Genomic DNA, 24,740 nt, shown 5'->3' with positions numbered 1-24,740 from the left:
GCGTGATTAATTCTTGCTTGCAAAACTGCAGTAGTTTTTCAGTGTTCCAGATAATATAGGTATAGTATTATGGGCTAGAAAGCATATTGTAGGTTTATTCTGTTTGGACAAGAGACCTTCAGCAAAAGAAAAACAGACTTAACAAACATCAAAGAAGCCAAGGCCTCTACACAAGGCTGGATTGCCTGGCTCTGTGGGTAGGTTGGGATGCAACAGGCAGGCACCAAGATACTCCCCCCTATCCTCCTTCCAAGTTTATCTGTATGCTAGGATGAGCAGATGTCCAGAAACGACCAAGTGTTGAATGAGCAAGTGTGAGAACTTAACTAATAATTAGTGATATATGCTTAGCTAGCAAAAACTGATGTTTATCCAGTATCCATGTGTTTAGTTGAGCATCGGGAAGATTGTGAACCTGAAGTTCTCAGCCAATGAGGAGCCAGGAGAGAAAGAGATAAGCGTTGAGTAATAGAGCGTAAAAGATGTAACACTCTTTTCTGCATGCTCTCCTGCTTGCAGGACGCCAGCCATTGAAATTACGAACGAAATCTGCTTTATCAGAGATACCATCCTGATAAATTATTTGGATATTTCCAACAGGGCACTCCAGCTCTCTGGGCAGCAGTGCCAGTGCCTCACTGCCCTCTGAGTACAGAATTTCCCCCTAACATCTGACCTAAATCTGGTTTAAAGCCATCTCCTCTCCGTCCTATCACTACACCCCCTGACAGAGTCCCTCCCAGCTTTCCTGTAGCCCCCTTAGGTACCCCCAGACTCTGCAATGACAAAACGAAGGTGATCAGTGGCAGAGCTGCACGCAGCGCTTTAATGAATGCTCATTATAGGAAAGGAGCAGAGGTAAAACCAACATCACACCTATTTTAAAAAGGGTAAAAAGGATGACCCTGGGAACTACCAACATGTCAGCCTCAGCTCTGTGCCTGGAAAGATCATGGAGCAGATCCTCCTGGAAGCTGTGCTAAGGCACATGGAAAGCAGGAAGGTGATACAGGAGAACCAACATGACTTCACCAAGGGCAAATCCTGCTTGACCTACCTGTAGTGGGCTTCTATGATGGGATCACTGCATCAATGGACAAGGGAAGAGCCACTGATGTCATCCATCTCAACTTCAGTAAGGCCTATGAAACGGTACCCCACAGCACCCATCTCTCCAAATTGGAAAGATGTGGATTTGATGGGTGGACTGTCCAATGGCTGAAGAACTGGCTGCAAGTCAGCACACGGGGGTTGAGCTCTGCGAGTCCGGAGAGCAGTGGTCAATGACTCCGTGTCTGGATGGAGATCAGTGACAAGTAGTGTCCCCCAGCAGTCAGTGCTGGGGCTGACACTCTTCAATATTTTCCTCAGTGACATAGACAGTGGGGTTGAATGCACCTTCAGCAAGTTTGCTGATGACACCAAGCATGGGGTACAGTCCACACGTCAGTGGGATGGGATGCCATCCAGTGGGGCATAGACAGGCTTGAACAGTGGGTCCAGGAGAAACTCATGAGGTTCAACAAATCCATAAGCAAGGTCTGCATCTGGGTCAAGACAAGCCTCATTGCCAATACAAGTTGGGGGATGAAAGGATTGAGCGCAGCCTGCTGAAAAAGACGTGGAAATACTGGTGGATGGGAAGCTGGACATGAGCCAGCCATGTGCCCTCGTAGCCCAGAACACCTACCATATCCTGGGCTGCATCAAAAGAAGTGTGGCCAGCAGGGCGAGGGAGGTGATCCTGGCTCTCTGCTCTGTACTGTCAGGCCTCACCTGGAGTACTGCATCCAGATGTGGAGTCCTCAGCACAGGAGACACAGACTGTGCATCTAGTGCATCCAGCCTGAACCTCTCCTGGTGCAGCTTAAGGCCATGACATCGCACCTCTCACCTATTCTAGCTTTCTGATCACCAGAAAGCTGCTTCTTCTTTTTTTTTTTTTTTTTCAATTTTATCAGCTTTCCCTTAAAGGAGAGAGTAAATTGGGTCTAGATGGGATGGAATTAATTTCCTTCATAGCAGCTCTTAAAGTGCTGTGTTTTAGTTTTCAGAACAAAAACAGTGCTGACAGCACAGGGATGTCTTAGCTGAGGCAGAACAGTGCTTGCACTGCATCAAGTGCTTCTCTGTTTCTCACTGTGAATAGATGGAGGGATGAACAAGAGGATGGGAGGGGGCACCACCAGGCAGGTGACCCAAACTAAGCAAAGAGATATTCCATGCCTTGTAACTTCATGCTCAGCAGTAAGAAAAGGGAAGAGGAGGATTAGAAGATTGCTATATTCTGCTCAGGTATGGGCTGGGCATCAGCCTGCCCACAGGAGGTGGTGAGTGATTGCTTTTGCATCACTTGTTTAGTTTCTTTCTTCCTTCCAGTTTTCGTCCTGACCCACAAGTGATCTTCCTCTGATTCATGCAGTCATCTTCCCCATCCACTGGTAGAGGCAGGAAGTGAGCAAGGGACTGTGTTGTGCTCAGACATCAACCAGGTTTAATCCACAGCAAAGAGCAGGGAGCTCCTCATCCTCACACCCCTCCTCACTACTTTGGTTCTCAGTAGAGTTTTTCAGAGTGACTCGTTGCTAAGACTGTCCCTGTCCCAGTCCTCTCAATGAGAGCCCTTCCCAATGTGGTGCCTCAATGCAGCAGGTGGTGTGTGAGAAAAACAGACGATGTCTAAGGGATGTAGCCAAGGGAGGGGGGTCTCGCTCATCTCCCTTTGTCTGGAAGCCAATAAACAAGGGATGCACACCTACAGGAATGCTCTCCGAGCTCACTCCCTGATGTCATTGCCATCCCTGGCCTCAGCACTAATTGGTGATGGGGAGGATGCGGGTTTGGGGACGTGACCTCAGGAGCCACCTGATATCAGAGGCAGCAAACAGCGCAGCGCCCAGCCCTCTGCTCTCCCAGCCCCTGCTCCATGCACCTTCTGGACACAGTTAAAGTTCTTTATTTTTCATCCAGGTCCGTGCCTGCCTACTCTGCTTCTCAGAAGTCAGAGCCATTCCTGGAAGAGGCTCAGGCCCTTGTGAAACTGAAAGTGCTTCTTGAGCTCATTTCTTTCAGAGAAGAATACCCAATAAATTTCCTAAGATCAGGATTTGATTGTTAAAGGCCCAGCTGGCTTTCTGACCTTTCCCAAGGATGGAGGATGCTGAGAGGTGATGCCTTTGTAACCTATTGGCAGGAACCAGCAACCTGGGAGCTCCCAGCATGCTTGTGGTCTTGGTGACAAAGAGCCTGCAGGGTTCACAAAACCCCATGGTGCTTGGGCAAGAGGGTTATAACTCTTGGTTCGTCTGGTCCCCCCTCCCCCTGAAGGGCCACCCAGAGCAGGGCGCCCAGCCCCACGGCTGGGGACTTTGGGAGGTCCCCCAGGAGGAGCCCCCACCGCTCTCTGCTCCCTGTGCCAGGGCTCCGGCACCCACCCAGCACGGCAGTGCTGCTGATGGGCAGCTCCTGGGCTCCAGACTATGCCCTGTCCCATGGCTGCCTGGGCACCACAGAGCAGAACCTGGCTCCAATCCCTTGTACCTCCTGCGAGGATTTAGGTGGTGGGATCCCCTTGAGCCTCCTCTGTTCTGGTCTGAACATCCCCAGCTCTCTCAACTCTCCTGCCAGCAGTGCTGCTCTAGGCCCCACAGCATCTTCATGGCCATTTTTGGGGCTATCACCAGGTTGTCCCAAACACTGTAAACATTCCAATCTCCTCAGTCCCTATGCAGAGCCATAGGAAACCACTAATAAGAAGGACAAGCAGCTCAGTGTCTCTTCTCAGGAGCTGCTGTGCTTGTCCTCCTCCACCCTTGGGCTTTCCCTGTGTTACAAGAACTCCTGAACTGATTGCTGATGGTTTCAGGAATGCTTTGGGCATCCCAGTCTTTCAGAGAGCAGGTTTTGGTGGTTGTGCTGTCACATGGATAAGGAATTGACTGCATGGCCATATCTGAAGATTTCCAGGCAGCATCTCATCCAGCAGCTGCCAAGTTTCACTTCCAGCTGCAGCTTCAGGCAGCAGAAGGCCTTCCTCTGCCTCACCAGCAGGAAGCTGCAGTCTCTGCTGAGGTTCCAGGCTATATAAGAGCAGGGTCAGGGTCAGAGCCAGGCTCAGAAAGCGTCAGGGATCCGGAGCACCAGAAGTGCAGGTAGGGCCTGGCTGAGGTGCCTGGGGTGGGGCAGGGGCACTCACACCCACTGGGACCCCCTTGGTCCTCTGCGTGGTGCTTCATGTTATGATGCTGGGCTGAGAGGGATGGCAGGAAAGAGGGGATTGTGGTGGGGGGCAAAGAGGCTGTGCTGTGGGGGCTGTGATGGCAGTGGCTGCACTGGGGGGCAGGAAGGAGTGGAGGGGAGGGAAGCATGAATAACTTTGCATCCAGATCAGGGGCTGAACATGGCAGGGGTGGAAGCGCAAAATGCGTGGGGAGAGGAAAGGCAGTGGAAGAGTGGAGTTGAAAGCAGATCCCCAAGGCAGAGTGAGGGGGGCCGTGGAGCAGAGCCCAACACAGAGCCCTGCAGCCCTTGGCCCTGCTCTGCATGCTGGCATGCTGCACTCATTCCTGTGCTATGGGCTCAGTGCAGCGGTGCTAGTTGTGTGTCACAGTGTTCACCCCTTTGGGACATCGTTAGCAGCAGTGTCTGTGTGACATGCTGTGCCTGCATCTCTCCCTGCCACCTTCACTCTTGGGATAGAGGGATTTCTTTTGTTGCTGAGCCTTTACTCTTATCTGGCGCTATGCTGCTTTCTCCTTCCTGCCCACTCTGCACCCTACCAGGATGCATTTCAGCCTGCATTAACCATTGGTCTATGAATGGCCAAGGGAAGACTGGCTGCTAGGCTTCCTCCTGCCATGAGAAAAGGAACCCCCTCTACAAAGTGGGGAAAAGATGTCCCTGTTGGCTGGAGAGCAAGTGGGAACCTCGCTGTGCCCAGCCCTGGGCATGTCAGGATGCTGAGCTGAGTTCCTCAGCATTGACCAGCAGCACTGCTGCCGTGCTGAAGGAGCAGCCAAAAGCACAGGAGGGAGGGCAGGAAGGCAGAAGGGGCAGCTCCTGCTGACCCAGCACCCCTACACTGTCCTCGCTCTTTGGCAGGAGCCAAAAGAGCTCGTCATGAATGAAAGCAGCTAAATGTAAACTAGCAGCAGCCAAGGGAGAAGGGGTTGGTTCAACTCTCTTTGCCTGGCAGCCCATAAATGGGGGATGCACACCTACAGGAACGCTCCCCAAGCTCACTCCCTGATGTTAATACCATCCCCGGCCTTGGCACTAATTGGCAATGGGGAGGATGTGGGTTTGGGGTCGTGACCTCAGGAGCCACCTGATATCAGAGGCAGCAAACAGCATCCTGCCCTCTGCTCTCCCAGCCCCTGCTCCATACAGAGCTTCCAGATGTGCTTAAAGGTTCTTTCATTTTTACTCAACATCCGTGCTTCTGTTCTCTGCTTCTCGGAACTCAGAGCCTTTTCTGGTATAGGCTCAGACCCTTGTGGAACTGAAAGTGCTTCTCAGGCTCTCTTGCTTTTTTGGAGCCTTCTCTTCTCCAAGCTAAACAAGTCCAGTTCCCTCAACCTTTCCTCATAGGAGAGGTGCTCCAGCCCTCCGATCATCTTAGTGCCCTCCTCTGGACCCACTCCAAGAGCTCCACGTCCTTCCTGTACTGGGGGCCCCAGGCCTGGACGCAGTGCTGCAGATGGGGCCTCACAAGAGCCGAGTAGAGGGGGACAATCACCTCCCTCTGCCTGCTGGCCACCCCTTTTTTAATGCAGCCCAGAACACAGTTGGCCTTCTGGGCTGCAAGCACACACTGCTGGCTCATGTTCAGCTTCTCGTCCACCAGGACCCCCAAGTCCTACTCTGCAGGGCTGCTGTCAAGGAGTTCTTCTCCCAGTTTGTATAAATACTTGGGATTGCCCTGGCCCAAGTGCAGCCCCCTGCACTTGGCCTGATTGAACCTTATTAGGGTTCACATGGGCCCACTTCTTCAACCTGTCCAGGTCCCTCTGGTTGGCTTCCTTCCAATGAATTGACTGCACTGCTCAGCAATAACTCGATGGCATCGAGTGCACCCTCAGCAAGACATGTCAGATGAGAGATGGCAGATGAAACCAAGTCATCTGCAAACTTGCTGAGGGTGCACTCAATGCCATCGTCTGTTTTACTGATGAAGATGTTGAAGAGTACTGGTCCCAAGACCAACCCCTGAGGGACACTGCTTATGACTGGCCTCCACTCTGACACAGAACCATTGATCACAGCCCTTTGGCTGCGTCCAGCCAGCTAGTTCCTAATCCACCGAACAGTCCATCCTTCAAATCCACACCTCTCCAATTTAAAGAGAAGGATGTGGTGAGGGACCATGTCAAAGGCCTTGCAGAAATCCAGGAAGATGACATCCACTATCCTTCCCCCGTCCTCCAATGCTGTCACTCCATCACAGAAGGTCACCTGATTGGTCAGGCACGATTGCCCTTGGTGAAGCCATGCTGTCTGTCTCAGATCACCTCTTATATGTGCCTTAACATAGCTTCTAGGATGATCTGCTCCAGGATCTTCCTAGGCACAGAGGTGAGGTTCACTGGCCTGTAGTTCCCCAGGTCTTCCTTTCTACTTTTCTTAAAAATGGAAGAAATGTTTCCTTTTTTGCAATCACCAGGGACTTCACTGGTCAGCCATGATTTTTCAAATATTATGCTCTCCTGAGAACCTGTTTTTCTCCCTTAGGATTCTGGACATTTCCTCGTGTTTTTCCTCCTGAATTCTTGAAGTGGTGCCCAAGTCCTTCTTCACAACCCTGCCTTGTCTACCAGGCCTGACAAGTGGCTGTGTGCTGCCTCGCTTGGGCCGCGTGCCCTGGTGCCCTGCGTCCGCTGGAAAGCCGAGCGTCACCACCAGGAGCACCTGCTGGGAGGTGAGAGGACTCAGAATGCAAATCCATTTATTATTCTTACTTAAATCTTCCCCGAACATAAAGGAAAAGAGGGCACAAAGCCTCTGCGTGAGTCAAAGGAGCACAGTAATAAGGGCCTGGCATCAATTCCTGAGATGGAAAGGCTGTAGCATGTTGTTGGTGGGATGAGAGTTGATTGCACAGGAAGGTTTTGGCACTGAATAAATTTCTTCACCTGAATAGAGACAGAGATGACTGTCAGCTCGGTATGACAGCACGGTAAGGGTATGTAGACAGTGAGAGCATTGGCTTCCTTACCATTATCCAGTTAAGGACTGTTCCAGTACCAATGCAATGATAAGTAATGGGGGCAGTGATAAACTGAATTCTTGGAGTGGTCCTTAGCTTCTCCTTCTTCACAACCCTGCGTTTTCTACCAGGCCTGACAAGTGACTGTGTGCTGCCTCACTTGGGCCCTGGTGCCCTGCGTCCACTAGAAAGCCAAGCATCACCACCAGGAGCTCCTGCTGGGAGGTGAGATGACTCAGACTACAAATCCATTTGGTGTTTTTTTCTTAAATCTTCCCCTTAGCATAAAGGAAAAGAGGGAACAAAGGCTCTGCAAGAATCAAAAGAACATAGTAACAAGAGCCAGGCATCAATTCCTGAGATGAAAAGGCTGTTGCATGTAGTTGGTGGGATTAGCATCTGGAGGCATGGACTCAGATGCAGTAACGATCCAAATAATTTATTGCAGGTTCTGATATCCCTCATATACATTCCCAGTTTCTCTTTTGTAGCTTCCCCTCCCTCCCCTCTTTACATGTCAACACAACATTCCACACAGTCACCCCTGGTCTACTCCTTAACCATGCATGCAGGCACTTATCCAATCAGAGTTATAAGTCGTTCCAAACCATGCACTCTTCCTCCAATCAAGAAGATCATTTTGCTGCCATCACATGGCTCAACTGACTCTTGATCTTGTCTCCTGAAGCCATCCTTTGTTATCAGCATTCCAATCTTCATGCTCTTAATCTTCTTATGAAGCTTCCGCTCTGAATATCATATCTTGAATTACCACATTTCCCCCTTTTTTGTTTATGAGCAAAATATTAGCATAATTCAAAAAATTCAAAATAATGGCACTAATCAGATTAACAATATGATCATGTCTTGTACACGGCATCCCAACTGCATGACTTAGACCTTTCTCCTCCATTTTGTGTAACAGCACTGTTGTATGCATTTGGGTTATCATTCCTTCATCAAGGCTTTGACAGACAACATGCTGAACGCAAGAGACAAGGCGAATACAGGATAATGCCAAGAAATGTTATTAGACCACTCAAAAAAGAACAAACATGTTTGGCCCATGGCCCAAATCCCTGCAACTTGGAAAAGAATCCCAGAGGGTCCCATTCTGTGTGTAGCTGTAACTGACTAGGGAAAATCATCATTTTTCTATATTCTGATGTACTGATTTTGAATGATCACTAGGATTATAACAACACATGCTTTTAAAATCCCCACAACCATGCCCCTGATTTAATAATAGAAAATCAAAGGCCACACGATTCTGTGAAGTTGCATGTCGCATAGAAACAACATCAGTGGGCAAGCCTGCTAGAGCATCACTAGGGGCACTGTTTCTCTTAGCCAGCCAGCATCCGAACTTGGTGAGTGTGGCTGAAGCTTGAGCTGTGCTGTTTCAGGGTGCATTTGGATCTGAGAGACAGGATGTCTCAGGAGCAATGGCAAGCAAACTATGCACTCAGAGCTGCACAGAGGGTTATGAGTTTTGTTCAGCATACATACAGTCAAACACACAGGCATCCATTTCAGATAATCCCTGTAAGCAGGAAGCAGAAACTCCCTAAGCAGGTGCACTATAACTTACCAACCCTTGAGAGATGGCAAACCCCCAGAAAGGAGAGAGAAGGCACGTGCTGGCAGTGATGCGATAGGCAGTGCCAGCAGGGCGTCCCCTGCTTCAAGGGGCACTTTTCTTCTCTCTCCCACCGCGGCCTCTCTCCTGCTTTTATTCTCCCCAGGCTTTCTCCATTTGCACGCTGTATCCACATGGCCAGCGCATGATTCAGAGCCCAAGTGGAACACTGGCTTCCAAAAGCAGTCTTTGCAGAAACGAAATAAACTACCAAGGTCAGCTCTCTCTACAGAACAAGATATTTGCAACTACAACCACAAATGTCAGTTTCCTTAAAACTGTCAGAAAACTTGTTCCATGCCAGGATCATTCTTCAGTCAGGAGGCTTTAGATCCCTGACAGAGGTGCCAAATGAAGGGAGCAGTGAGCCAAAATATTTGTATCCCACAGTTCTATATTGCAATCCCATGTGGAATCAAAGTAAGATAGCGTGCGTCTTGAGTGATGCATGGTCATATTTTTAAAGCTGAGTAGTGGGATGAAAGAGAGTTAATCGACCTATAGTACTGGGTCCTCTGTTAGCTTTGCCTGGGATTCCTTTCCAGGTTCTGCCTCCACAAATTAAGAAAAGGTTAATTGGTAATCTAAATGCACCATGACCAGCGTTACTGATAATGGGGTGGTGAAATTACACTAAAGGAGCTTTTCTCATAGATTCCAGCACCAGAAATACTGAATTCTGTTCAATTCACATTTGACCACACTAAAATTCAGGAAGAATCACCCAGCAGCCTAGATAGTGCCTAATAATTCTAATTCTTGAAGCACCCATGAGTTATCCACAATACAACAAATTACCAAACAATACCACTTAGTAAGTAACACATAATCTCAGTTATTATAAGGGTTGGATGCTATTCTCTGCCTTGAGATGAGGCTGAATGTATCGCACTGGAACCCACCTAGGGCTAGTCCCCATAGAAATACAAGCATATCCATGACCCAAGTTATCAATGGTAAGGAACCTTCCAAATGCCCTTTGGCCGTGTTCCGAATATTAACCATCTAGCATTCCTTGAGCACTGGGAAGGCCCCAAAATGGTGGTCTACATGAGTTGTATCTGTATGATCGCAGTTCAAAAAATCCAGCATAAGCAAAGCCTTACATAATCTATCTTCATTTCAGTGTTTGATGAGCACATTCAGTGATAGCTTGACCAGTGGGAGAATGGGGAATGCCTGTAACATGTCTAACCCTCCATTCCTCTAGAACTATATGAATGGCCCTGGAAGTATAAGCAGGGTCATCATCCATTTTATAGTATGTGGGATCCCCATAGCAGCGCAGATAACCAATGTTGGCAGGTATCACGACCACGTTCACCTGTATGCACTGTGGCAAATATGTAAGAACAATGAGTATCTCTTGTTACATGCACATATTCTAGACAGCCAAATTGTTCAACATGAGTTACATCTGTCTGCCAGAGTAGAAGAGGTGCTGTGCCATGGGGATTTGTCCCTGTTGGAGGCAAAAGGGCAATTGCCTGGCAGTCTGGGCATGTCAGAAAACGTTACAGCCTTGATCCTCTGTCATTTGGAATGGTTTTTCTAAGGGGATGGGTGTAGATTTGTCCAATTTGTCAGCCATTGCAGTTTGCAAAGTGAGCAAATGCACAAGCATCCAAACTAAATCCTTTTTAGTAGTGGTTATGTAGATGCAATCAAGGTCAGAAGCTTATAAAGCTTGGAGACGATGTTGACCTTGCTGTATTAGCATTGCAAACATCTCCACTCATGATGTAATGGTTTTTGAAAATTGGTGTGGTAAAGATATCCATTTGAGGATGATGAAAGGATCTTTTCTTGAACTATCTCATTGACATAATAAGCTGCATGATTGGTAAGAGTTTGATATTATTATAAAAGATACCAGGAGTGATAAACAAACAGGATGGCTGTATTGATGTTGCAATGATATTATAACTAAGTCTAAGTAGTACTTTTGGTGTTAATTGCTGCTTAGAGGTTAGATCTGAGTCTCCTTTGAGGGAATAGAGGGTGTAGCTCTTGAGAAGTAATACCCAGAAGTGGTCGCAACCAATTGATGCCCCCTAATAATTTTGCATATCATTTAATGTCTACACATGGTGTACTGTTCTGAGGGTCCCCCTTCTTGTCGTCTCCTGGCCCTCCCTGGCAGCCTCCATCCTCCAGAGGCTGCCCCTAGCCCCTGTTCCTTGTTGGTAGCAGCACTGTGGGAGGCCTTGGTGTGGTGCTGCTCCCAACCCGAGATGCGCAGTGTGAAGGAACTCATGGCTGTGCACTGGGCCGGGTGCGTGTAGGAGAGCTGTTGGGCCTCACAACTCTCCAGTGGCAGCAGCTCGCAGCCCTCGAAGAAAGATGTTTGGACTGTAAGAGAAGGAAAGGGAAAAGATGGGCCGCTGGGAGCACCTCCCTGAAAAGAGTGACCCATCGCCACAGCTGCTTCTGTAAAACTCAAGGAGGAATTCTGCAAAGGAAGGGTTACAGAATCACAGAATGGCCAGGGTTGGAAGGGACCTCAAGGATGATGAATCTCCAACCCCCTGCCACACACAGGGCCACCAACCTCCTCATTCAATACCAGCCCAGGCTGCCCAGGGCTCCATCCAACCTGGCCTTGAACACCTCCAGGGATGGACGGGGCATCCACAGCCTCTCTGGGCAGCTGTTCCAGCACCTCACCAATCTCATAGTAAAGAACTTCCCCTGACATCCAACCAAAATCTTCCCTCCCTCACTTAAAACCATTTCCCCTTGTCCTGCTGTCACTCACCCTTTCAAAGAGTTGATTCCCCTCTTCTTTGTAGGCTCCCTTTAGGTACTGAAAGGCTGCAGTGAGGTCACCCCGCAGCCTTCTTTTCTCTAGGCTGAACAAGCCCAGCTCCCTCAGCCTGTCTTCAAAGTGGAGGTGCTCCAGTCCCCTGGGTTCTGGCATTGGTGACAAGCAATGGGAAATGCTGTAGCACTATTTCAGGGGGATGTTGATGAAGATCTTTTATGCCCCATCTTCAGTGGGGTCCTGGAGGAGCCGATTCTGTCTCCTCACTGTAAACAAGCCTTCTGCAGTGCCAGCATCATCCAGTGGTTCTCCCAGCAACAGACCTACCCTGTGGACTGCAGCATGGTGATGGTCACCCACCTCCGCCCTGGCCCATGAATTATGCGTAATATGCTCTTGAAGCTGCAGGTTACTTGTAACAACTCTGTTTTCAGCTATACAGCAGTAGTGCAGCTCTACAGCCTGATGTCTCACATAAATGACTGCAAACACAACCACAAGTGTTTGGTGACATGAAGGCAGGGATGTTGCTTGGAAATGCCTGAAGATGAACTGCTAAACCACAGCTGCATCAAACATTTAAGATCAGAGGAGCAGCAAGCAGCAGAACAGAATCACTGAGCTGGAGAAGACCAGAGTGGAACACGAGCATCAGCAAGCGGAGCAGAAGTGTGACATTCAGCTGCTGCAGGCCTACATGCATGCTGTCCGCAGCATCAACCCCAACCTGCTGAACTTGGATGAGCCCATCAAGTACAGCGAGATCCTGGAGTGGGTGAGCTCCCTGCAGCCCACCTGTGTGACACAGTGGGGCGGGATGAACTCCATATCAGTCACCGTGCTGCAGGCTGTCATCAAGTGCTCGCTGGTGGAGAGCACTGACTTGCTGGGCACCAGCTGCAGCACCTAAGGGCACAGACTCAGATGTGGGAACAATCGAAATCGTTCAATTCATTGCAGGTTCTGACATCCCTTATCTACATTCCCATGTTCTCTCTTGTAACTTTCCCACCCACTTTTACGTGTCAACAAAACATTTCACACAGTCACCCATGGTCTACTCCTTAACCATGCATGCAGGCATTTATCCAATCAAAGTCTTCCTCTAATCACAGTCGTTACTTTGCACGGATCATGTGGCTCGCTTGATTCTTGTTTCTGTCTCCTGAAGGAGTCCTTTGTTCTCATCATTTGACCTTCCTGATGTCAATTTTGTTCTGCACCTTCTGCTCTTAAGATTCTATCTTGAATTCCCGCAAAGGCTGATGACCCAAAGTCTCCAATGGCTGCTTCATGGGTGACAGAACACTCTGGGCCCTGCTCTGGAGATACTCAACTTGGATTAACCACAGGGAACAGGAGAACTTTGAGATATTTGAGGACAGCCTGTGGAATGATGTTGAAGGGAAACGGAAGGGGACTAAAAAAGAGGAATAGGAAGAAGAGGATGTGAAAGGGGCTGCTGTCATGAGACCAGTGGCAGATCACTTGTCTGAGCAAGCCCAGCCTTGGTCACTGCACTCTGTCCGGCCTCCATATTAAATCCTTCCCTCTCTGTCCCTGTTGTGAGAGGTAGGTTGTGTTTTTGCTGTGGAAATTTCCAGTATTTCTGTATGTTGTGTAGGATAAGTTGTTTTTCACCAAGGAAGCTGCTGAACAGAGTAAAGTTGAGACAGAGGCGTTCAGACCAGGGTAGACTTGGCACATTATGTAGGGTAGGGGAGAGCCTAGTCCAGGACAGAACAATGTGCTAATTTTTGGAAACATTGCCCTCCTATCACCACAAAGAGTACAGAACAAGCCTGAAAACAGTGGGTTGTTAACAGACATTGTATGGAAAGGCATTGTAGCAACAACATTGGAAAGACTGTGAGCCTGAGACGCTCAACCAGTGAGTTCCGGCAGAGGCATTACCTGCGTCAGACCCAGGGCATATAACAGAATGGATTTCACTGATTAGGTGCTCACTTTCTCCCTTGTCAGTAGGGGGTGTGCACCCGTTATTGCAATAATGAATAAACTACTCTTCACTGCTCCTGTGACAGGACAAGGGGAAATGGCCTCAAGTTGCGCTAGGGCAGGTTTAGGACAGATATCAGGAAAAACTTCTTTACAGAAAGGGTTGTTAAGCACTGCAATAGGCTCCCTAGGGACGTGGTTGAGTCACCATCCCTGGATGTGTTTAGAATACGTTTGGATGTGGTGCTCAGGGATAATGATTTAGCAGAGAGTTGTTAGGGTTGTATGTTTAGGTTGCGGTCAGACTTGATGATCACTAAAGTCTTTTCCAACCTGAGCATTTCTATGATTATGTGATTCATGAAGATATTTGCCTGATTAGAAATTTTTGATTTTGAACATGTTTCTCACAGTGTGCAATCCCACTCTACCTCATGTCTGTGCGCTGAAAGGAAGGAGAGCCTGTGACAGGTGAGAGCAGTCTGGCGGACACACATGGGAGCTGCTGAAGGCAGCTCCCTGTCCATGGTTGGTTGTGTAGCCAAGTCCAGGGTGTGTTTGGGTGTCTGTCCATACCAACCTGTTTCTTGGGTGGCCAAACTTGGTTTCTAGCAGCCAGGTGGGAAGAATCCTCTGGGAAGAAGCTGTGGAGAGGCCTTTTCTATGAAAAAGTGGTGGCTCTTCTAATGTGCCTTCAACTGCAATCTGTTTACCTCTTCCACAGCCATGGAGTCCCAGGAGAAGAGAGCAGAGGATTTGGAAAAGGCAAATCTTGCTAAACAACTGCTGGCAGAAACATTTCAGAGCGAAGGACTGGATGGAGGATACTGGCTTCCCAAGCTGATGAAGGTATTAGGTGTGAAATCAAAAGAAGCCTTGAAGCATCTGCAATATGAAGATTATCTGAAGCTGGAGAGTGAGGTACGGTACCCCTGGGAGAAAACAGCACTCCGAAAGCTTCTCCAAATTACAGACAACAAAGCAACTGCTGAGGAGCTGCAGAAGCAGCGCCTGGAGATGATGAAGCAGAGGCAAGAAGAAACTAAGCGAGCCATGCAGGAGCTGAAAGATATGCATCAGAGCCACAGCTATAGCAAGGAGATGATAACACAGAAAGAGGAGGCACTGTGGCAAGCCATGGACATTCCCAGGGAGTACTGGCCACCACCAGAGAAGGCCTTGGCAGATGTGCTTGCAAGCATCCAGAAGCAACTGGAGCAGCAGGAGATGTCCTTGGGCAGGAGTGAGAATGTCTCTGATGAGGAGGTCCTGAGACGGGCATCAGGAGGCCTGGCTCTGCAGGGCATTTACCGAACCAACAGCCTGGCAGATGTGCTGACAAAGCGAGAGCAGCTCATCAGAGTCCCCACGGGTTTCAAGCTTGCTGGCCCGGAGCAAGGATCATTGCTTGAGAGGAAGGAGTTCTCCTCCTCTGCAGCAGAAGCCAATTTCACCAAGTCCATGGAGCAGCTGGGCTTCAGCCTAAGCGTTTCTGCCAAAGCCGGATTCTGGGGCATCAGTGTTGAAGAAGGTGAAGATTACAGCAGCTCCTCACACAAGGAAGACACTCACCACTCACGTTCAGAGCAGACATACATTTGTACCACTAAGTACCAGTACACCCCTCTGGCCTCCTGCTACTTCCAAAAGGACCAGCTTCGCCTCTCAGATGGGGCCCTGAGGGAGCTGCAACACATCGAGGAGCTTCTGAGCATCACCGAGGAGGCAGACAGGCTCAACATGCTGAAGAGCAGGTGTGCCAGCTTCTTCAGCAGGTTTGGGTCCCACCTCAACCAGGGACCCCTCCACTTCGGGGGCATATTCTGGTGGAAAGCATCTTCCGAAGGATTCAGGGAAGAGCAAAGGGAAGAGATGAAGCAACAAACATCTGAAGCACTGAACTGCTTTGTCAGGGCAAGCTTCAGCAGCTTTGCTGTCAGTGTGGGAATGAATGTTGACGTTTCAAAGTCCAGCTCACAGGCATCACTTGGGAGAAGTGATAGAGGCAGCAGCCACACAGCGATTCAGCTCTCTGTGACCAACACAGGGGGTCCATCAGAGACAGATTGCCTTGCCCAGTGGAAGTGTGGGCTTGTGGCCAGTAACACAACCTGGTGTGTTATCGACAGGGGCTTTCAGCTGATCCCAGTGTGGGACATAATCCTGTCCAACCACAGCGGTGATTTTAAATCCACCTATCAGATGAGCAGCAGCCTCAGGGCTGCATATGAAGCACTCACAAATCACAGTGTTGGCACAGTGTTTGGAGAGGAACTGGCCAGTGCTGTGGAAGAGGCCAGAGCATTTCTGGAGCACATGAAGACCTGGGAGGTCACTGGGGATGAAAGGAAACTGCTCACACTGATTGATTTCAAACAGGCTCTGAATGAAAAAGCAAAAAATCTCAGTGTCTGGATCAATGTATGCCTGTCACATAAGGCATTGCAGGAGTTCCTGGTGAATACTGTCCTGTTTTGCCAAAAATCGCCTCCACAAAACATCATCTACATCAAATCTCTGCTGCAGTGCCTGCTGCATCCTCACATCTATTCTGTTAAGGACTTCCCCAGGGCTTCCTTCATTATGCAATGGATTTTCAACACTGAGCACACGTTTCCCAAAACTCCCAATATTTCTGAGATTCAGGACCTCATCAAGACATTGCTGCAAATGAAGGAGCACATTCAGGAAGTCACCTACTCCCCAGCCACCTCTGTATCTGCCATTCATGAAGCAAAGATCAAAGCCACCCTGACTGTAAGCCTGGCTGTTTATTCTTTGCTCCAGTATCTGCAGGAAAGGGCAGAGAGAGACACAGAACTCTTAGTGCTCTTAGTTACAACCACGATAGGATACCAAGTAGAAAGCAGCACTTTTCAGTACCTCCTTGGTTGTCCAGAAATTCACTTCATGGCCAAGGAAATGCAAACAGCATATGATGAGTATCAGAGCCTGAAGGAGCAGGATGTTTACAGAGCCCAGGCCTTCCTGCTCTTCACAGGCCTCACCATAACATCTGAAAGCAGTGAGGTGTCCCCTGAGCAGAAGACTGACCGCTTAGTGTTCATGGAAGAGAAGATGAAGAACTCATGGTGTGCACAGATAGAAGATCTCCTCAGGAGACAGAATGCCTTCAGAGACTGGGAGGGGCTGGAAAGAGACTTGCAGTCCTACATCAGTGGGCAATTGGAGGACACCTCTGTTGATCTGAAGAAACACAGCATAATCAAAGACATGGAAGAGACTTTGCAAGGAATACCGCCTTGCAGTCCATCCAAACCCCAGTCAGATGACAGCGAATCCAAAAGTAATCAAGCCAGTGCAAACCCAGAGTTCCTCAACTTACTTAAGCGCCTTGGGCTGGAAAGATACTATCCAAGAAAAATGGGGTCGGAAGACTTCCACATCATACACAAGACATCTGTACGTGACAGCCAGCCCAGCAAGGAGAGTGAACTCCCATTTTACTTCCTTCAAAAGCTATTGTGTGTGGACTACAGCGTGAGGTACCTGACTTGCAAGGATGAGAGTAAGCCAGAAGTCACTCCTGCACCAAAAGCCACAGAGGAAGAGCCCTCTGATTCCTTTGATGACTTTTTCAGTGATTTGGATGAAGGAGCCCCTGAATCTGCAACCAGGGAGAGCCACGTGCACCCTATGGACCTCCAGATGGCCATTTTTCATTGTGCCAATGATTTCATGAGGCAGTACATTTCATCAAAGCTTGCCTTCTGCCAGTTTGCACTCCCCCTCCTGATCCCCAACCCATGCACTTCAGAGATTGAGTTCCCTCTCTGGTCCCTCAGCCAAATCAAAAAGAGCTGGAAAGGAACTGCAAAATCAGGAGAGCAGACAGAAAGGAGCAGCTACACAAACAAACTCATTTATCAGGCAGAGACACCCATCGTGTCCTTCATACGCATCGGCAGCTCTCCTTCCTCTTCCAAGTCTCAGCTCCTGAATGCTCTGCTGAGCAAACAAAAACACGACACATTTTTCCATCGGCATTGCAGAGGCAGCACCAAGGATTGCTTGCTGATGAAAGGTGTGGTGGAGATCTCCTGGTACTGTCCCCGTGGTAGCGACGATGACATTTTTGACAGCTGTGTTGCTTTCTGTAACCTGCACGGAGATGCCAGGGATCACGAGCCACAGCTGAGCTTCTTGCAGGAGATCTCTGCTGTGAACGTGGTTCTCGTTTCTGAGTCTGATCAGGGTGATAGGAAAGGCAGGAGAATTTTACAGGACCTGTGGCAGTCTCAGAGGCCCTTGGTTTGTCTTTTCACTGAGAAAGAGAACATTGCAGCTGGCCGATCTAGCCAAAATGTAAGAATAGGTATCAAGAACAGGAACGAAGCAGAATTAATGGGCGAGCTGACAAAAACAATCCGAGATCTCCTGGAGGGCTCAAGCACACTCTCTAGCCTCGATATGTGTCTGGGCACAGCTCGCCAGCACGGCTTCCTGGTCGATGAAGATGCAGAAGCATGTGTGATAGCCAAAGAAAAGGCAAACGAGCTGGTGAAGCTGTTGAAGGGAGAGCAGCTGTCTGAGATCAAATCAAAGCTACTGCCTCTTCAAGGAGAACTGTGGTACAATTGGTGTAAAAAGGATAAAGAACTCACTCGCTTACAGGAGAAGAGGAACAAGAGCATAGAACATCATAGGAGCCAAATTGAATGTGACAAAGCTGCAATAAGAAAAAAGCAACTGAACAAAGCATTTCCCCTCAATCAGCTGATGAAGTCATTCCTTGGCTTTCTCCAGTCGCAGCCAGGCAACACCAAGAAATATTTCCTGCAGTGGATGAAGATATTCATGGATGACCTGTCCTCCGATCGCCTTGATGAACTGAAGAGAGACTATCATCAGTTATGGTCTCAAATGTTGGCAATGAAGAAAAGCAATGAAGAAAACAACCCCAAAACTGTAATGATGAAAAAGTTAGATTCCCTTTCCAATGAAATCAGTGATTCATCCGTTGGCCTTGAGCATATTTTGAGAGAGGTAGGGCAGATTTACGAAGCTCTTAAATCAACAAACTCCAAAGATGTATGTATTCTCAAACTACCTGAAATTGCAGCTGATCTGATGGTTTCAGGGTATCCCATTGAGCTGATGGATGGCGATGTTTCTTACGTACCCTTACAATGGGTTGCAGCAATCTTTGACAGGTTGAGAGGTTAGGTGACAAGCGAATCTTTGTCCTCTCCGTGCTTGGCTTCCAGAGCACAGGGAAGTCAACCCTACTGAACACCATGTTCGGTCTCCAGTTCAATGTCAGTGCCGGCAGATGCACCCGGGGAGCTTTTATGCAGCTCATTAAAGTGGACGAGAAACTACAGCAGGATGTGAACTTTGATTACATGCTGGTTGTGGACACGGAAGGACTTCGTGCCATAGAGATGGCCAATAAGCACTCACTGAATCATGACAACGAGCTGGCCACCTTTGTCATTGGCATTGGCAACATGACTCTGATCAACATCTTGGGAGAGAACCCTTCCGAAATGCAAGACATCCTTCAGATTGCAGTGCAGGCTTTTCTGAGGATGAAGCAAGTCAAGCTTTCCCCAAGCTGCCTCTTTGTGCATCAAAATGTGGGCGAAATAACGGCAAAGGAACAGAACATGGAAGGACAAAGGCGTCTGCAGCAGAAGCTGGATGAAATGACAGTGACAGCAGCCCAGCAGGAATTCTGTGACATCACCTGCTTCAGTGATGTCATCCGCTTTGACGTGAACACCCACATTCATTACTTTGCTCACCTGTGGGAGGGTAACCCGCCAATGGCACCACCCAACCCCACCTACAGCCAGAACGTCCAGCAATTAAAGAGCAAAATTCTCCAAGACGCCAAGAAGGAATCTCCGGGCAGTGTTCTGAGGCTCTCCAGCTTGAAAGTTCGTATTAGTGACCTGTGGAACGCCTTGCGGAATGAAAACTTCATTTTCAGCTTCAAGAACTCGTTGGAAATTGCTGCATACAAGAAACTGGAAACCTCCTTTAGTCAATGGACCTGGAAACTGAGAAGGCACGTCTTAGACCTGCAAATGCAACTGGACAATAAGATTCGGAATGGAGAGCTGGAGAAAGTCACCATGAAAGAGCTTGAAAATCTGGTGCAAGAAACAAGTGATGCCATCACCAAAGACGTGGAGAAGTTCTTCAGTGAAGACAGAGACTGTGAGATACTGATTCAGTGGAAAAGTAGGACGGAACTGAATCTGAAAGAGCTAAAAGCGTCCCTTCTTGATGAAACCAAGAGGAAGTGTGAGAAACTTCTAGAAATAAAGAAGAGCCAAAGTCGACTGGATGAGAGGAAATCTGAATATGAAAGTGAGCTCCTGAAAAAGAGCAGGGAGCTGGCTCTGTCTTTAAAAAGCCAGGAATTAAGTGAGCAAGAATTGAGGAGGAACTTCGATTCCCTCTGGATGACCTGGGTTACTGAAGTGTCTTCTAATGCTCCCACTCTGGAAGAGGTGAACATCGATTTTGAAATAGACGATGTCCTTCTCAAACACTTTAAGGAGGGTTCAAATATAGCTGATCGAATCTTGAAATCTTCCAAGCAGACCACCTTTTCACTTGATGAGAAGAAACACATATCCCAGAAAAAGGTTTTGGACAAATTTATGTCTTATTTTCGTGAGTCTGATTTGAGCACCTTACAGCACATTACAGAACGCATCATAAGGCGTGTGAAGGAAAACATTGACCAGAAGGAAAAGGACAAAATGGATTACAGTCACACTTTTATTCATGAAATACTAAATGAAGTGCAGGAAGGTGTGAAAACTGTCCCTAGCTCGGAAAAATGTCATTTTACAAAAGATTACGAGATAGATCTTTCAGTGTACCTGTGCAGAATGGCAGCAGCCAGGTTTAAAGACATGCACGCAGCCTTCAGGAAAGCAAATGACCCAGTCATCTACCTACAAAGCAAGAGAGAAGATTTCTTCAAATGTTTCCAGATTTCTTGCCAAGGTGCCACTTCTATCACAACATTTGCTGATTTCCTGTGCAGCAAGATCGACCCAGGTCTTCGCCTGGCCATCTATGACAAGACAGCTCTTGTCATAGCTGAACGTATGAGGAGTGAAATACGAGACTTCAATGGCAGTAGGGCCAATCTGGAAGTTTGCATACTGAAATACCTGGCACAGGGAGAAAATTTTGAAAAATTCAAGCTGTACATTCGTTCCCCAGCAGACTTTTTGGAGAGTTATATTCAGACACATGTGAAGACATACTGTTTAGATCAGAACAGTCGACTGGTGATGTTTTTAAATGAAACTCTTACCCAGTACTATGAAAAAATTCAGAAAGCTGTGTTTACATCAACCACAGTTGTTAAAGACAGAAGAGTCAGCAATAAGATAATCTCTCTTTGGCTGGATGAATTCTGCAGAGAACTTGGAGGGGTCCTAAGATTGCCCAGGAGTGACCTGGTTGGCATTGAACATCTGGAGATAACAGACATAGAGTTCCTGAATAACGCCATGACGGAGGCACTTTCTCCCCTGAGGGATCGTCTCAAGGAAGAGTTTGCTCGTGCTGATTTGAGCTCATTTGAAAAGCAGCCTCACACAATACTGCTGGAACAGTTTCCAGGGTGCAAGGCACACTGTCCATTTTGTTGGGCAGTTTGCACAAACACTATACCAAACCATGATGGAGACCACCAATTTGTCTTCCATCGTCCTCAATTTTTGGGCGGATACAAATGGGTTTACACAGACAACCTTGTCATTAATATTTGTTCCAGCCTTGTTGCCAGCGACTGTTACTTCATTCATCCCGGTTACCCTAGGACCCTATGCAAGAAATACCGAGATGCAGGACATCCATTTTCTACTTGGAACATTCTTCCTGACACATCCATGCAAAAATACTGGAAATGGTTTGTGTGTCATTTCAGGGCACAGCTAGAAGAATTCTACAATGGTAAATTTGATGGCAGAGGAGAAATCCCTGCTTCGTGGCACAAAATTACAAAGCAGGAAGCGCTTGACGAACTGAGGTAGGCTTAGTTGACACAAAGGAAAATCTGCAACTGCACTGCATGTTAGAAGACCATGACATGAGAATATCCACAAAATATTGTTGCAAAAATTATGGCCTTCAAGAATGTCAAAAGGACTGCATCTAACTGCTCATAAAGCTGGGCAAAATGAGGTGTTCTACTCCTGACGCTCCTCAGAAATGCTCCTCCTTCATGATAAAGTCAAACTCCTTTCCTTCCTTGCCATAAATGCCCGCATCAGCTTTGTCTTAGAGCAAAAAAAGAAACAATGCATTTCTGCAGCACTCATGCATACAACCAAGGTTAAGACCAAGGCAGCATTAGAAAGTACCAAATTATCTGCACCTATGTAAAAATAAATGACTCTGGCAAAAGAATAGCTTCCCTGCAGGAAATCCTTGTCACACTGAAAGAAAGGACAGTGATGTCTGAGTGCGGGTAAACATTTGTGGGGAGCTAAAAACCCCTTCTTGCTAAACTTAGTTCTCAGCTCCGTTATAGTGATTTAAATCCATGTTCATTAAGTATCCTTCCCACAACTTCTGTGAGCTCCTGCTCAGGTCCCCTGGAGAACTTACCTCCATCTTGCAGAAAATCCAACTACATTTAGCATGTGCTTAGATTCTGGGCAAAAGCCGCTTGTATAACCAACATAGAGAATTAGTTACCTGTGCAGCTTCCTCAGTAGACATCAGCAGTACTGTTGATCCTCCTGGAGACTTTGTGATTCGCTGTAACCATTTGTAGACTTTGCTATTAAACTGGTAGAGTTGGACTGGACTGGTCTGTGTGTGCTTTCTTTCCACTTAAGCCACAATTACTGTGGAACCTTAGCATTGTTTCAGTGGGAAGGGACCTTAAAGCCCACCCACTTCCAACTCCTCCTAAGAGCTGGAACGCCTCCCACTTGGTCAGGCTGCCCAAAGCCCCATCCAGCAAGGTCTTGAGCACCTCCGGGGATGAGGCACTCAGAGCTTCTCTGGGCAGTCTGTGCCAGGGCCTCAGCACCCTCTGACTAAAGAATTTCTTGGTATTTTCTAAATCTCAGTCTCCCCTCATTGTTTAAAACCATTCCATATTACAGTCCCTGACAAATCGTTGTTCTCAGCTTCCCTATGGGCGCATTTGGGTACTGGAAGGCCACAAAGAAGTCTCCTCAGAGACTTCTTCTCTGGGTCAAACAAGCCCAACTCTCAACCTGTCTTCAGAAGAGAGGCGCTCCAGCCTTCTGAGCATCCCTGTGGCCCTCATCACTAAGGAACTGTGGGGCTCCACCCAGACAGCATTCCCCTCCTTTGTAGTTAAACTTTCTCCACCCTCTGCCACAAAATCTATATGCACGGTCCTACACTGAAACCCTCATTTATTTATTTATTGCAACTGTGGGGCCCAGGAGTCTCTACGTGGACTTCTGAAAGAGCTTTGACATGATCCCACACCACATCCCTATCTCTAAATTACGTATGTGTATGGCGTGAAAGATGACTGCTGAAAACTTTTTTTTCCTTGGCTCATAGCTCGCTTTGTGAGGCCTTTCTGGCAATCAGGCTCTAACTGACAACTGAGAATTATCTATGGGGATGAGAAGTGGGTGTCACCGTGCCACAGTGCTTCTGCTTATGATTGCAAAGACATGCAGAAGCGGGAGAAGGAGTCTTTTTTTCGGGGGAGTGGCTTGAAGCAGCTGACCACTGCAAAAGGCCGTAATACTTGTGCACTGACACCTGAGGCACCACTCGCTGATGGCTTATGGGGAGGGCCAGGAATGTTACACCAACAGAAAAGAAGAAGAAAAAAAAAAACACGTGAGAAGCACAGCATAAGAGGCTTCCACTAAAGTATGTACTTTGGAAGGAATTCCCTGAAAGAAATCTCTTAGGAAAGAATCCACCTGTTGTTTGTATGCTCCCTTCAAGTACAGGAAGGATACAATGAGGTCACCCTGGAGCCTTCTCTTCTCAGTGCTGAGCAAGCCCAGTTCCCTCAACCTTTCCTCATAGGAGAGGTGCTCCAGCCCTCTGACCATCTCAGTGCCCTCCTCTGGACCTGCTCCAAGAGCTCCACGTCCTTCTTGTACTGGGGGACCCAGGACTGGACGCAGTGCTGCAGATGGGGCCGCATAGGAGCCGTGTAGAGGGGGACAATCACCTCCCTCTCCCTGCTGGCCACCCCTTTTAATGCAGCCCAGAACACAGTTTTCCTTCTGGGCTGCAGGCACACACTGCTGGCTCATGTTCAGCTTCTTGTCCACCAGCACCCCCAAGTCCTTCTCTGCAGGGCTGCTGTCCAGGAGATTTTCCAGTTTGCATAAGTACCTGTGTCATGGTTTTGTCTTTTTTGGTTTCTAAGATTTTTCCTAAACCTCTCCATTCGTGTTCTGTGGAAGGAGTCTCCTCCAAAACCACAGAATGCTGACTGGCAGGGAAGATGGAGAGGTTTAGGAAAAGTCTTAGAAGCATGGGGCCTTGCAATGTCATGGGATTTCACTCTTGAACACCTGTGGGATCCCAAGAAACTCAGCCAGTATTTGAGTCAGGGACGGTGCAGCTTACACAGACCTAAGGAGGTACAACTTCTTTGGGGCTTGGCTTGTGCTTACCGTGCCCTATATAACACTATTCTGGAGGGAGAGAGTTTCTGAGCTGAGGTTCAAGCCAAAGGGGAAAATCTCCAAGTCACATCTGATCAATCACAGGAGACACCAGTAACAGTGTCAGTTGCCCTTAGTGGAAGGCAAGAAATGGTGTCCTCGCTTCTGGAGTGGAGTGACTGGGGGCTCTCAAGAATTGACTGTGTTGGAGGCTGAGATAAGGCTCACTGGCAAAGACTGGCAAAAACATCCTATGGCAAAGACTGGCCCAGGGGCTCCATGCATACTTGGTATCAACTACCTCAGAAGGAGGCATTTCAAGGATCCTAAGGGGTATCGATGGGCCTTTGGAATAGCTGCTGTAGAAACAGACATTAAGCAGCTGTCTGTTTTGCCTGGCCTGTCAGAAGATCTGTTTGTGGTGAGGTTGCTACGAGTAAAAGAGCAGCAGGTACCAATTGCCACAAAAACGGTGCACAGACGGCAGTACCGCACCAACAGGGATTCCTTGCTCCCCATTCATAAGTTGATTCGTCAACTAGAGAGTCAGGGAGTGAT

General features: G+C 48.1%; 2 pseudogenes across 2 annotated transcripts; both read left to right on the top strand.

Annotated features, from left to right (window-relative positions):
- Positions 1 to 6,779: 6,779 nt before the first annotated feature.
- On the top strand, positions 6,780 to 14,037 carry LOC149919251 (E3 ubiquitin-protein ligase NRDP1 pseudogene; annotated as a pseudogene). Its single transcript, XR_016464566.1, has 4 exons — positions 6,780 to 6,916; positions 7,336 to 7,429; positions 8,950 to 13,179; positions 13,980 to 14,037. The product of XR_016464566.1 is annotated as an E3 ubiquitin-protein ligase NRDP1 pseudogene (transcript).
- Positions 6,784 to 22,372, top strand: LOC116235649 (interferon-induced very large GTPase 1-like; annotated as a pseudogene). Its single transcript, XR_016464565.1, has 2 exons — positions 6,784 to 6,916; positions 14,291 to 22,372. The product of XR_016464565.1 is annotated as an interferon-induced very large GTPase 1-like (transcript).
- Positions 22,373 to 24,740: the final 2,368 nt, after the last annotated feature.

The sequence above is a fragment of the Phasianus colchicus genome, chromosome 2 (assembly GCF_987193195.1).
Source record: "Phasianus colchicus chromosome 2, bPhaCol1.hap1.1, whole genome shotgun sequence".
Classification (NCBI taxonomy): Eukaryota; Metazoa; Chordata; class Aves; order Galliformes; family Phasianidae; genus Phasianus; species Phasianus colchicus.
The sequence above is the reverse complement of the archived record's forward strand: the minus strand, read 5'-3'. Positions and strand labels throughout refer to the sequence as shown.